At 33.7% G+C, this 16,035-nt stretch overlaps 1 pseudogene; it reads left to right on the forward strand.

Moving 5' to 3' along the window:
• The first annotated feature begins 7,035 nt into the window (after positions 1 to 7,035).
• Positions 7,036 to 16,035, forward strand: part of LOC124240724 (ATP-dependent RNA helicase DDX3X-like) — a 179,927-nt pseudogene continuing 170,927 nt past the window's right edge.

The raw sequence follows: 16,035 nt of genomic DNA on the forward strand, positions 1-16,035 counted from the left end.
TTCACTAATATGACCTGATAAGAACTGTAACAGTGTAAAAAAAAATTTTGTGGTACTTTGGTACAGTATTTATTCCAGTAACTGACAGAAGCTTGCAGGGTTTATTCCTTGTATAATGTTTCCATTTCATAAGTACACCAAAGTTTTTGAGCTCAATAAAGAAAGTAATAAAAGAAGAAATTATTTTCCACACATTTTACCATATACAAAGGTCTTTCAATACCAATTTATCATACAATACAAAAACAACACTTAAAAATGGGACTATATACTCTTTCATGTAGTTGCCAAAATAAAACTCTAAGATAATAAGTAAAACTTGTACAAAAATGTACTGTTGCTTCACTGTATAGCACAAATGCTCTGATTGTAATTCAAGTATTCTTTGAATTACACCTATGAGAGCGCTAACAGCATTTCATATCGAGGGACCAGTACATCATACGTATAATATAATATGCTGTACGAGAAAGAGAAAGTATGATTCTGTCTAGTCACAGAAATAGATGCGGCTGACTCAGTGAACTTTCCACTTTCAGTCATTTAAGTTTATGACTATTATTTATTTTATGCTACTCTTCTGTTCCCCGTCAAAATATTTTGTGCTCCGAAATTTATTTGTCCTATTTGGAACTCATAATATGAGCAGTCTTTACAACATTTAGTTTTCAACTCTACTCTTGTGGTTCAAAGATTTAGTCTGTTATGATTTCCATTATATTTGTATCTAAGAAACTATTTAGCATGATTTGTATGAGTTATTATAGAATAGAGATCACATACTCAAAGAGATTTAGGGGCCATTCCATGATACAAATTAGCAAAGGAAAAAGTATAAGAAATAAAAATGCGAAATTGTGGTGCTTTATGTAAATAGGCAACTGCTGCTCTGCTCAAGAGTAAGGTTGTTTAATTGATTTACATTTTAGGAGACTGAGTGGTAAATAGGTCATGAATGGAGTATCATTCTGGTTCCGTTCACTGTCAAGTAACTTGCAAACTGTTATGGAGCAAACAAGGATGCTTGTTCCACTCTGTATCATTACTAAAAGTATGGTAAAGCCATTACAACCATCTGTCAAGTGATAAGATCATTATCTAAGAATTTTAAACAGAATGATAGGAGTTGCAATGTTATCTTGATAAGATAGCATGCTTCTGTTAGGATCTCACTATATAATGGTAGAGATTTAATTATGGTGCAGAGCTATAAATACAAAGTCAAAAGTCTTGACTCTAGATTCCTTCAGACATTCAAGTAATCTTTTATTCTTGAATGTTAACCTCTATTTTGGGGGGTTTGAAACAAAGGAATATTTAATATTTCTAAAATAAAAATTAAAAGTGAGTAATATATTTGCAACTTGTAATGAAAGAATTTTACTTTTCTTTTTTTCATTTATGAGCATGATATTGTAAGCTGTTTTTAAAAATATTTAAAAACCTCCACAAAATTATTATTTGTTTGTTTTTTTCATGCTCAATTCATGGTATTTCCTGCATGTGTGTGTGTGTGTGTGTGTATGTGTGTTTAATTAAGTTCATGCTAAGACAGTGATGAAAATATCACTGAGAGAATGCTGTTGACATTAATAGTCCCAAAACTAATTTTTTTTTTTTGTAAGGATGATTGGCCTTGAGCTAACATCTGTTGCCAACCTCCCTCTTTGGCTTGAGGAAGATTGTCCCTGAGGTAAGATCTGTGCCCATCTTTCCTCTGTTTTGTATATGACATGCTGCCACAGAATGGCTTGATGAGTGGTGTGTAGGCCCGCACCGGGATCTGAATTCATGAACTCTGGACCGCTTAAGCAGATCATGTGAACTTAACAACTATGCCACCAGGCCGGCTCCCAAAACTAAAATTTTTGATGGTTAAATAATTATTTGGAAAATATAGCCTCTAAAATGTAAAAATGTTCTTCAAGTATTTTAGACTTTCTTTGATCCTCAGTTAGTTGCTTTCATGTAGCCAGAGCTTAAGCTCCACTCAAAAAAGAATTATGTTTAGACTGAGATCATAATTGAAGTGATTAGATTCTATGTATTATTTTATAATTCCAACAGTTCTTTTATATCACAAAAATAAAATACTTTGAATTTTTTCTATTGACTCAATAGCTTGATTCTAAACCTATTGTTCACTGCAAGTCTTGTCTTTATTCCCAGCTTATAAAAAAGAGTAATTAATTGACTGGGATTTTATTCTATAGATTAGCTATGAATCCTACATTTTACTGTAATTTTTATCAAATTTTACAAAATACTGCTATATAAATACCAGGCATGACCAGTGGCACTTAAAATTCTACACCCGAGTGTTTCTAGATGTATGGAGCAGTGAAATTTAGGATAAGGATGCCATAATAAAGCATTTGTAAATACTTGAGATATTATCATACATTGCTTTGACAAAGGTTTGTATATTTGAGACGTACTAGAAAATATTTAATTTTTAAGCAGAATATATTCTTCATTAAGCATAAAAATAGACAGGACAGTAATAAAATAAACTAGCTAACCATTATAGCAAAAAATCCAAAATTATGGTTGCAAATTGATTAAGTAATTGAAAGTATGTCTAGCAAAATAATGAAAGATGTTATATTCCTTATATAAATGACTTCTGTTTTATAAATTGTAAATCATTCATACAATATGGCATTCAATATGATTATTGTGTTTGAGCTCAGAAACCCAACTGAAATTAGCGTGGGCAAATAAAGAGCCCAAATTCATTGACCTCATAATCATGTATTACCACAGGGTAGTAGATTTAAGCCAATCACACATAGGAATGATATCACTCTCACCTTTCTCTTTTACTGATTTTTTTGTGAATCTTGGTTTCAGTCTCAGCTAGATTTTGTTCTTTGACCACTGACAACTCTTGAGGTATAAATCTAACAGTTCAGCAGAACTAGGTGAAATATTTTTTCTGTCAGCTCTGGTTTAATGAAAAAAATTCCTAAGAAAGTACTCTGACAGGTAATTGATATGAGCCACCATCTGGTAGACGAAATTTATGAGATACCAGGCCATTGATTCTATCAGTCTTATATTTGGTGATGCTTCAAGGCATGAGATTTAGTATCTTTAGGAAGTCCCACTTGTTGTCAAGCATGATATTGTCCATCTTGATGAGAGGGACCACGGTTTTTGTCTTCTCAAGAATAAGTAACTTAATATGCTACCCACACCAATCACTTCCACACATGAATCTGTAGTTACAGAAATCACTATTAAAAGCGTATCTGAAAGAGAAAGGAAAATAATGTCTCAAGGTGCCAGTTGAATAACTAGAGATATTTTGTTAAAATGAATAGAGGTTGGATTGTCGTATCTGATATTTCTATTAGCTGCAGTTGGATCAAAAAGCAGTGAAAATATTTTGATATCTATAGGATATACAGAATATCTATAGGAAATCAGAAATCATCACAATCTGTCCCCTGATTCAGACTTTAAGAGTGGTCCATGAAGCAATATTCTTGTAGTCTCTCTTCCTCACAAGTAACATCCAACCATCTGCAAGTTCCATGAATTTTTCTTCCTAAACTTCTTTCTAGTGTAGCCATTATATTTTTCAATTTTCATTACAACCACCATTGTTATGTATTTATTTATTTTTTTGCTGAAGAAGATTAGCCCTGAGTTAACATCTGTTACTAATCTTCCTCTTTTTGCTTGAGGGATATTTTTGCTGAGCTAACATCTGCGTCAATCTTCCTCTATTTTGTATGTGGGACACTGCTGCAGCAGGGCTTGATGAGCCATACATAAGTCCATGCTCAGGATGCGAACCAGTGAATCCAAGGCGACCAACATGGAGTGCACAAACTTAACCACTATGCTACTGGGCCAGCCCCATATCATCCTCTTTTTTTGGTGAGGAAGATTAACCCTGAACTAACACCTGCGACAATCTTCCTCCACTTTCTGCATGGGTCGCTGCCACGGCATGGCTGATGTGTGGTGTAAGTCCACACCTGGGACCTGAACCTGTGAATGCTGGCCGCCAAAGCAGAGCATGCTATAGTCAACCACCACTCCACAGGGCCAGCCACTCATCTTTTTTTTTTTTTTTTTTTTAAAGATTTTATTTTTTCCTTTTTCTCCCCAACGCCCCCCGGTACATAGTTGTGTATTCTTCGTTGTGGGTTCTTCTAGTTGTGGCATGTGGGACGCTGCCTCAGCGTGGTCTGATGAGCAGTGCCATGTCCGCGCCCAGGATTCGAACCAACGAAACACTGGGCCACCTGCAGCAGAGCGCGCGAACTTAACCACTCGGCCACGGGGCCAGCCCCGCCAGCCACTCATCTTTATTTTTTAGATGAATATTGTGGACATCTAATGAGTCTTCCTATATCCCTGCCAAATTAATGTTCACATTGCCACTAAATGATTTTTGCAAAAATGAAATTTGACTAAGATATCGCATTAATATCCTTTCTTTAAATTATGCCTTATACTAATCATGACCAAATTAATACACCACGTATAGCTGTTTTCTGAGCCCCAGACATGTATATTCCATATCTAATGTCCCTATCTTTAGATATCACTTTGGCATTTCTAGGTTAACATGAATTTATAATAAAATACAATAAGCAGAAGGTTTTTCTTTACAATAATTTTGGGCATATTTAATTTTTATGATGTCTCAGATAATATAATGGCAGTTATTTGGTCCCATTATGTAGGACGCTGCTAACCACAACTTTTCCATAATAAATTAGCAACTATAGGTCAGTTGTGTGAGTGTCTGTGTGTATGTACAATGTTTATATAAATCTCAGTGTTATACAAATTAATGCAGTAGAATGAAAAATTACTAGTTATGGTAAAAAAGACTATAGACGTTTCTACCTTCTTAGGATGATACATAGTTATATGAGGGGGAAAACAAATATGGCTTTTACTCGCTTTCGTCTACAAGAACCTGGGAAGGGAGAAGGGACAGATTTGTATTTCCAAACATTGCCAGTACTTTTAGATATGAAGTAATGAGACACCAATTAAGTGATTTTGCTCAGCAAATTCTATTAAAGACTCTTTCTATATGCAAAAGAAAAACCAGAGCTGAGGAGTAAGAAGGGAATTTAATTTATCTATATGATGAAATAAAGAGAGGAGCTGGAGGCACAGAGGGTTGGAGAATGCAGAGGCAAATTACTGTTGGTCAGGAGCCATGTGAGGAGTTGGAACTCTAGGGAAATGGATAATGAGAATTTCCCAGAGGCAAGATGGCTGAAGGACTACATAAGAGTTTCAGTTTTAAAGATTTCAATATTGGAAACCACGTACACATTCAGAATATTGCCCAAAAACCTTCAGTAAAATCTAATGGAAACACATAAATGCTTTTCATGAGTATTGTATGAGAAAACTCAATTAAAAGGGCCTACGTTCTTTGACTGATTTTGAGTAGTTAGTTCAATTAAGTGTTACTACAAAATTGCTGATTAAAAAACAGCCACAGAATCTTAGCAGCATACAGAAATATTTGCTTCTCATTTATAAGCAGTGGTTAGCTGATCTGGATTTACTTGGTTGTTTTCCAAGCATTTCTCATGCTTCTCCTAGATTAGTGAGGCAGGTTGGGCATATCCTTTTAATAGGGATGGCAAAAATGAAAGAGCACAAAAAAAGCAGGCAATAATTCTTAAGGGGTAGGGATGAAACTGGCACACCACCACTTTTGCTTCTTTGTTATTTTACTGGTCAAAGCAAATGATGAGCCTGAGCTCAGATTCAGTGGGTGGGAAAAACATCTCCATTGTTTTAGGAAAAACTGCAAAGTCCTATGGCAAAAGGCATGGAGAAAGAGATATTGGAAAGAAAGATTATATAAACTGTTCCATATTCATTTCTATTGTTCTTACATTGGAGTAAAAGGTAATATACTTTGTTCCAAGTATTCTCCCTTGTCTCCCCTAGAATGTATAGTGATCACAGAAGAAGCACCAGGCTTCACGGCAAAGTATAATAGGAGAGTTTAGACATTTTTCCCATCAAACATGGGAGTCATGCGAAATATCCTGAATTACATTTGGGGGATATGTTTGAGGTGCTTATGGGTTCACGTGCAGCACAGTCCATATCTTAAACCATTGATTATCTAGATAATTGAGGCAGTTATGTGTAAATCTTCACTATGCCTATTTTCAAGGGAATAGTACAGTGTATTGATATGTGACTCATCTTTTTAACATTACTTTATATTCACAGGTAACTATTGGAAACCATTTTGAGACTGAAATTGCATTTTCAACCTCTACATTTTAGACAGAAAGTAAGCATCATCAATATTTTATAAACTTTCAAGAGTATAAATGTTCCAGGATTCTCTTCTTTATGATGCAGCCAGTGGAATAGTCTAGGAGTTATTATGTAAACCAACATCAAAAAAATATGCCTGGATATATCAGAAGTCACAATCTTGTCTCAGCTAAGACTGATTCTGAAAGAGAGAGGTCTTGTATATTGGAACATTTGAGCACAGTAGACCTTATACCCAAAAGAATTGCTGCGGATAGCTTCAAGAAGTTCCAGAGACTGAACTGGAATTGAAGACTTAAAATAGTAATTGGCTTAACACAATGATATGCAGGAAAAAAATATGAAAAGAATCAGTTGCAGAGAAGTAAAGTATACTGTTATGAAGTCTCTGAGGCCCTCCTCTAAAAGTCATCAATAGTTTTCAATTTCAAGTGTGTCAGAGTATGTTAACATCTATATAAGAGCACTTAAATATGCATGAAATTGTAGGCTGAGTAAAGGGGATTTGGATTTCAGATTCTAAATGTTTAAGCACCAAAAAGGAGCAGATAACTCTTCATGGGTGTTGATATCAAAATGATTTAAGCAAAAAAGAGTAGAGATGAGTACTATGAAATGGAGAAGGGAAAAACAGGGTAGATCTAACTAAGGTACCACAGATGCTTTTCAGAGTGTTCTTTTGGGAAAAACATAATATAATAAGAGAGTTTTCTTTCTCTAAGTCTAGTTAATTGAGAGAAAAAAGAGATCGCAATGGCTGCTCTCTTCAAGGAACAGCCCAGGAATGCTGTGTACTGGCAGTTTCCGCTCAGGTTAGAAGAGCTCATGAAGGGAGTGGCCTCGAATCTCAGAGGACAGGCAGGTTACTGACTCCCATATAGAGGTCTCTTCAAACCAAGTAGTGTGTTATTTAGTTTCCAAATATTTCAGAATTTTCCAGAGATATTTCTATTGCTGATTTCTAATTTAATGTCATTGTGGTCTGAAAATAGCCTTTGTATAACTAGAATATATTTAAATTTAGTAGACTTACTTTATTGCTCAGAATATGTAGGTCCACAAATTAAAAATTTTAAGATAAACCAAAGGGCTGATCATTTTCAATTGTGTTATTTTTACATCTCTCTGTAAATTATCTGGTCGAAATAATAGAAGCATATAAGAATTAAAAGATTTATTTTATGCTATAATCTCTGTTAATCAAGTTAATAATTTAAATTGTTTCTCTCAAAATTGTCTATGGACAGTCATCATCATCCCTCTAATCCACATTTGTTATTCTCATCCACAAAAAAGCCATATTAATGCTTTTCCCAAGTAGTGAACTCTGAGGAAAAATAAAGCCTTCCTGTAGGTGGAAATCCTCTCTAACAATATCCCCTCTCATTTGAGGCAATTGCTACTACCAAACTCCTCTCTCTACCTTTTAGGGGATTTTCTGAATGCCAGTCATCAGGCAGGAGAAAAATTCTGTCCAGAAAGATATGTGAGGCAGATTAGTACGATGTTATCAACCTCCACGGCTGCCATGCGGCTCTTGGTCCACTGTGACAGTCGCCCACATGATCAGCCTCTTGATGTTCTGGGCCGCACAGTGCATCCTGTACACAGCAATCAGCGTGAGCTTTTAACACATAAATGTCATCGTGTCATCCTCTCCTTTAAACCCTCCAATAGATTCCTTTGCACTCGAGTAAAACACAAACTCTTTACCCTGATCACACAATCTACAAAGTCAATTTAAGGCACTATAGATTCAAATATCCCCTTTTATTATCATCACAGAATTTATCATGGTTTGAACATATTTATTCTTGTACTTACATATGTTATATACTTAGTTATGCATTTTTAATGCTTTACACAAGAATGCAGTACCTTACCTAGCTTGTTTACTTCTGCATCATGCACCCTTTCTGCTGGCACACAGTGTGATTTGATTTAAATATGCTGAGTGGACGACTAAACGGGGATGGACACGTGACAGGAGAGGAAGCACACCGAGGGACAGAAAGAACTTGGTAAATGGTTTGATTTATGATATTAGAAGACAGAGTTGGGTCCTGCTGCCTAGAGTAATTACTTGAATTAAATTTCCATTTTTCAGGGCCAGCTGCATGGTCGAGTGGTTAAGCTTGCACGCTCTGCTTCGGCTGCCCAGGCTTTCACCAGTTCAGATCCTGGGAGCTGACATGGGACCGCTCATTAGGCCATGCTGAGGCAGCATCCCACATGCCACAACTAGAAGGACCCACAACTAAAAGTAAAAATTTCCATTTTTCTATTTAACCATAAAATTCATTTTTAGTAGATATTACATAATATTTTAGATTCAATTTTATAATTAGATTAGATAATCTGTATTTACCTTATATATATAGATTAGATAATTAGATTTTTTAAATATGTGAAGATTTTTTATTTTTTATACATACATGAAAAAAGATATATATTTTTTATAGAGAGAGATTTTATATATACAACATGAAGCACATGGTTAGCCACAATTAGTGTTGGCGATTTTAATCGTTTAAAAAGAAGAAAAGAAAATATCTTAAAATTTAAAAATTTTTTTAAATATTTAAAAATAAAAATATATATATTCATATATTTATGAATCATTCCATAATATAACTACCATTCTATAATTGTTACCAGCATGTAAAAATATATCGCACCCAAGTTTTGAAAATCATATTAAAAATAATCCTTTGGAACATAAATCAGAAATTGCCAGCTGACTCTATGGTGTTCAATTTATAATGTTACCTATTATTGTCCAGCAAATTCTCATAATACTTGATAAAATATGACTTCTGAGTGTTAAACAATAAAAAAAGAAAAAGATTTATATATTACTCCTGACCATAAGCTTAAGTGTCCTCCTATAGCATCAATAAACATGGTGGGGACTGCTGATTATTTAGGTGGTTACCTGTATTTACAAAAGTGAATGACCTTAATCTTAAAAGGTTCAGGAGTCAACTATGTATGGAGAATGGTCTAATCTATGGTCTTCGATGAAATTATATTGCAAAATGCAGTCAATAGTGTCCTATAAAAGAAGGCCAAAAGCTATCTGTTATAAATAAAATTATACAGTTGCTTTCTCTATGTTTAACTTTAAAAACTGCTTAGGAAAATGTCAGCTAACAATACTCTATATCCTCAATTTTATCTAGTTAATTTTTTTTTCCTAAATTTTTTTGTGAAAAATTTAGTCACAAACATAAAGACATAAACAAACATGTAATAAACACACATACATCTCTCTGATGGTCCCAATGGTGAATATTTTGCATGTCTGTTTCTCTTCAGTGTTTTATACAGCAGCTATCTCATCAATTTCAAGGGTACCCTATGACTTAACCTGAGCATTCAGTACTACTTTGTGGAATCTCCCTCAGCACTCACTCTGTTGCTTTGTTGGTGAACAGTGCCTAATAGACTGTTTCTAGTTAACCTAACATGAAGCTTCTGGCTCAATAGGTGATTAAAATACATGATACAGAACTGAGTGTCTTCTTTCACGCAGAGTCACTCATTTACAGTACTTCTAAAAGTTTCCAGTTATAACTGTAAGCCCAGATTCTTATATTTTTTAAGCTAAAATGCTTTATGGTGTTTGTTCATAGCATTTTAGTTTACTCTAATGGCTATCTACCTGTTTTTTTGCTCCTCTGGAAAATAGATTTCTATTTTTTTGAAGGCTGAAATTCTTGCAGAATCTCACCTTTTTTTTTAATTTAATGTTTTTTTGTGTGTGAGGAAGATTGGCCCTGAGCTAACATATGTGCCAATCTTCCTTTATTTTATATGAGATGCTGCCGCAGCATGGCTTGATGAGCAGTGCTAGGTCCATGCCTGGAATCTGAACCTGCGAACCCCAGCCAATAAAGCAGAGCAAGTGAACTTGACCTCTATGCCACTGGCCAGCCCCTCACATCTAATTCTTAAGGGATGACATTTTTGAACTTTAAAATGTTTTCAGTTAAGTAAAGCTATAAAAATTGACTCGAGAACTTCCAGATTTTCTGATAGATTTTATTTTCCTTTGTATGCTGTGTAATAAGTAAAATGTTGTCTGAAATCAGAGCTAGAGGGAAGCCAACCTGGGACTATAATGCATATTACAAAAGATGACCTGAATTGGATGCAATACTAATATAAAGTGGTAAAATAATTGGGTATTAATCCCACCCAACAAACATTTATATTTATATATTTGGTATTTGTGAAAATGTATCAGTGTTCTAGCCCTCAAAAAGATATGATCTATATAGAGATGCAGAAATGTAAATCATTAATGAAAATACTAGTAATATTGGCATGAGTCCATTAACATAAATAAAATCAAATAGATATAAGACCAAAAAATGGAGTTAATTTCGATATCAGTTTTGGAGAAAGATTTACAGAAGAAGCAGCATTTCAGTTAGAGCATAAAAGATGGACAGAATTTCAACAGGTGAAGGAGAGGAAGAAACTCACTTTAAAGGAGAAAATCACACGATCCAAGAGATGGTATCCAGTTTAAATAAAGTCAAATGTGCCGGTTAGTTACATATTTTTGAGGATTTTGAATGTGATACTAGCATACTAAGATATTTCGACTTGCTTCTTTTTTTTCTCACAGTTCTTCCCTTAGAGGAATGCCACTTAAGAGATTGTTATGATTGGATTTAAGGTTTTTGGAGCTACCCCTAGTTGCAGTCTGAAGGTTGACTTGGAAGGGAAAGAGGTAGGTGGAGGGAGAGCAATTAAAATGTTATTAGTAGCATGAATGACAGAAATCATGAGGCCAACTAATTAAACTAATTAAAAATTATATATTAAAATAAATTAAAAATAATTTATATATTAATATAACTATTAATATCATTATTATTCAGAATAGAGAGTCAAAACAATGTTTCTATAAACCATAGAGTATATAAAATGCATTAAATAATGTCAATAGTACTTATATCCAGTTACAAGGACCTTATCTTAATTTACATATTAGTAGGTGTTTTGGTTGCAAGTGACATAAATGTAAATCTAACTAACTAAGAGGCAAAAAAGAAATGTATTGGTTCATATATGCCAAATGCAGGAAGAATTGGGATGGAGTTAGCCTTGGAAATGATGGAATCAGGGACTCGAACACCATCAAGCTTTTTTCCATTTTTCATTGCTGCTTCTTTCTGTTACGGCTTTATCACCTCAGTTTTTCCACAAGGCTAAAACTATAGTCACTAGGTAGATAGCTTAACGACCTCGTAGTTGCAAACCAGTGAGAAAAAAGCATATCCTCATGTGTTGCATTTTGAACTATGTATAGAGTGACTGATCAACTTGCAATGAGTTATAATCACTGTGACCAGGGAGACAGAGTAATGTATAAAAATAGCAGCTGTCATCTGGATCACATATATAAAGCAATGGAGACAGCATCTCCATAAAGGACAGTATATTAGTTTTATATTGTTTCTGTAACAGACTTTTGAGGTTTATTTAAGAAGGTTCTTTTACATATACCTTTCATTTTATTTGCTGAAAAAAGAACATTCTTAGATTCGTTCTTCTGGCAAAATGGAGAACCAGGCTAGAGAAAACCTTTTCCACTAAAAATATGAAGAGATGTGCAGTAACAGAGAGCAACACAGCTTGTAACCACCAAAACACTCTTAATTCCTAGCTGACCTTCCATGAAGGAAAGGAAACTCCTCAGGTGCCAGAAGAGAAGAGAGACTTGAGAGCCCAGGTGGGGCTCAGCCATGCAGCTGCTGACCACTAATGGCCAGAGGCTCCCAAATTTTGCCTGTAGAGAAAGTGAAGATGAGACTTTGGAATCTTGAAAAGAGTTGAATTTGAGACACTTGCATAAAGTCACTTATACTCAAAGAAATATAGCTTCAGTGAAAAGAGTAAAAGAGAATCAAAACTCCATCCACAAACCATTAACAACAAGGAAGTTTATATCTGCTCTGATACTTGTTAGGAAAAAAATTTTTCCTTGAACCATTAATACACCTGATACCTAGACTTTTCCCAACACATAACGGGCATGGAAAAGTTCTTAGAAGCAACGAGAACGAAGAAAATAGAAAATAGTTTTTCCACAGGAACAAATAACAGGCATCTAGAAACAACAATATATGCCAGAAGAAAATGTAGTCTATCTTTAAAATGCTAAAGAGAGTAACTGCTAAAATATTATTCAAGAGTAAGGGAAAAATAAATATATTTTTATACGTGTGGAAAGTCCTCACCCTACCTCCCTTTCTGGGGAGTCTCACACTTTCTCGGCATCTATTGGAAACAGTAGGAGCAGTTGATTTTATTATTTTAGTTACTTCAATACATGCTAAGATGTATGCATTGCAAAAAGAGGAAACTCCATCACTTTGTAAGATATTGATAAAGTAATATTGAATGGAAATTATATTACATCTATGCATATCTTAGGAAAGGAAAAAGTTAAGAAAAAAGAAGGGGATTATCATTCAAATGGGAATTTTGAAAAAGATTAACCAAGTACACTGAAAACAGTTGCAAGGAAGTGTCCAAAAAAAAGTGCATAAATTAGTCAACTAAATATCAAAGTAGCAAGTCAATCAATTGATTTAATCTAAAGAAAGGATGTATGAAATAAGAAAACTGGAAATATTAGTAAGGAAAAAAGAAGAGAAGGCCCAAGTAAAATCAGGACTGAGAAAGAAGATTCCATTACAGAGCAAATAACAATTAAAACCATACGTGGAGAATATCATTAAGAACCTTACGCCATGATAAATGTGAAAGAAAGTTCAGTGGATAGTTTTGTAGAAAAATACACAACAGAAAAAAATTTTCAAGAATAAATAGCATAATCAAAGTGATATTGGAAGTGTTTATGTTAAAAACAGGCTGGGGAAAACTTTTGGAGGTGATGGAGAGGTTTATGGCATAGCTTGCGGTGGTTCCTTCACAGGTATATACTTATCTCCAAACTTATCATGTTGTATACAGTAATTATGTACAGCTTTTGTATGTAAAAGAAAAAATGTGTCTTCCTACTCCACAACAAAAACAAATTCTGCAAATACACACTTATACACATAGAGCTCAGATTATTTTAAATGAGGATTCTAAAAAAGTTCCAGCAAGATAATTTCTATTATTCTAGAAAAAGAAAGCTCCCTAAGTCATTTTATGAAACTGGAGCTACCTTTTCACAAATTAAATGAGGATAGCACCAAAAGGGAAAATCATAGGTGAATATCACAGTAAAATATTAAGCAACAAAATCTATAAGATATACCATAACAAGTTATGTTTATCCCAGAACTATGAGGTTTATTGATAAAAATATTTATCAAAGCAATTCATAACATTCACAGTTGAGCTTAAAATTATCTCAACTGATGTTAAAAGTAAATTTTATAAAATTCAACATCTACTTACAATGAAATGTCTTAGCAGTCCGGTAACAGAGGACAGTGTCACCCTAATAAAGTACATGTATCAGAAACCTACTGAAAATAAAATTGAAGAAATGTAGAATCATTATTTTTAAAATTAGGGAAAAAAACAAATGCTATTTCAATTTAACTGAGAAAATTCTAGTAGGCAAATTACACAAGAAAATAGTACATTAAATCTGGATAAAAGAGGGAAGAAATAAAATATCCATTATTTTTGCAAGACACAATTTACTAAGAATATAATTGTAAAGAATGGATATAATAGGAGAGTTTGGCTAGATTCCATATGTGTATGTATATGTATGTACCAATAGTATTTTATGCATTAGCAACAAGCATTTAGAAAATATAAGTTAAGGAAACTGTTTCAGAAAGTGACAAATCTATGAAGTCTCTGGGAATAATCTACCAAAAGTTTGTGAGGATTTTACTCATAAAATTTCTAAAACTTAGGGTTGGCACAGTGGTGTAAGGGTTAAGTTTGCATGCTCCACTTGGTTGGCCTGGGATTTGTGGGTTTGGATACCAGGCATGGACTTACACACTGCTCATCAAGCTGTGCTGTGGTGGCATCCCACAAATAAAATAGAGGAAGACTGGCACAGATGTTAGCTCAGGGCCAATCTTCCTCAACAACAAAAAAAATACAATAAAATAAAAAAATAGAACTTTACTGATACTAATAATGCATGTAGAACAAATTACTCTATTAACACATAAATGTTATATATTTATATATGTATGGAATGTACTTTATTTTAAGAATAAATAGTAAAAATGCAAACTAAGGGACCAGCCCCATGGTGTAGTGGTTAAGTTTGGCACAGTCCTCTTAGGCAGCCTGGTTTCATGGGTTCGGATCCTGGGCACAGATCTATTCCCCTTATCAGCCATGCTGTGGCAATGACCCACATAAAAAATAGAGAAAGATTGGTATAGATGTTAGCTCAGGGCTAATCTTCCTCAGGTAAAGAAAAAAAAAATGCAAAAGGATATATGCATGAAGCAACAAAACATTTTATGAGTAAATACATATGAAATATAGCACAGATATATACTTGGTAATCATGGACATCAATGTTAGGATAACAATTTCCTCTGGATAAGGAAGGAGGAGGAAGGAAGGAAGTTGGTCTGGATTTAGTTATAAATGTGATGCTATTTCATTCAGGTGGACAATAACTTTTTCTCAATATTTGATGATATCCCCCTATTTTGTGATTTCTGTTTCTGCTCATACGAAATCATCTGCTAGTCTCAGTTTCCTTCTCTTGTTGAAAATTTGATCAGTAACATGTAGTTTAATTTAAAACTCTTTTTGCTGTTTTATTTTTTTTACATGCATGTTATTGTGTGTTCATCTGTGAGTTATATTTTATTTACCCTGTTTAGGTGTACTGTATTTCAGTATCTACGGGTTGTTTTGTATCAATTCTGAGAAATTTGTAGTCACTATTTTTTGCACATGGCCTCCCTTATCTATTCTTGTTTTATGAAAATCATATTAGATGTTATTGTACATATGTTCACTGTTCTTATTTTCACTTCTTTGTTAATGGTTCCTGGAAATTTATTTTTTCATATCTGTGCATCAAAACAGATATTTATTGGATATTTTTAGTTCCTTGTCTTGGGAGAGTTTTTATGTCATCTAGACTGCCATTTTGGCAGAGATGCTATTCAAAATTTTATTATGTTCATGAAAATTTTGGGGTGAGAAAATAATAGGTATTTTGCATAATAGACAATATCTTATTACCTTCAAATGTTTTTTATTATATGTTCTTATCTTTTCCTAGTGGAAGTAGTATACATTTAATCAAGACATTCTAAAAGTATAAAAATTCTGAAACTTTGGAAATGAGCATTTGTTCTAGTTTATCCAATTATGAAATCTTCTAATAGTTAGGAAATTGGAATAAAATTAGAATATACGAATAAGTTTATAAGGCTTACAATCAATAAAAAACTTATTCATCTACTATTTACAGTATACTTTGGCTACCCATATAATGCATGCAAGTGTTTTAATACTTAATTTATGTCATTTTTTCACAAAGCTTATAGTTAGGCGAGTTGAATTGACCAAATATGTTCATACCTACCTACCTACCTACACACAGACACACAGAGACACAGACACACACACACACAAAACATATACACACAAATAGAAGTTTGTGTATGGTACTCACATAGAAACAAAAGATAAAACATATTAAGTAATAAATTATTTAATATTTTCTTCTATATTATTTAGTGTAGCTATATTAATTTATATTTAGGGGATTAAAAATTACTGCTT

Source organism: Equus quagga, chromosome 6 (genome assembly GCF_021613505.1).
Source record: "Equus quagga isolate Etosha38 chromosome 6, UCLA_HA_Equagga_1.0, whole genome shotgun sequence".
Lineage (NCBI taxonomy): Eukaryota > Metazoa > Chordata > Mammalia > Perissodactyla > Equidae > Equus > Equus quagga.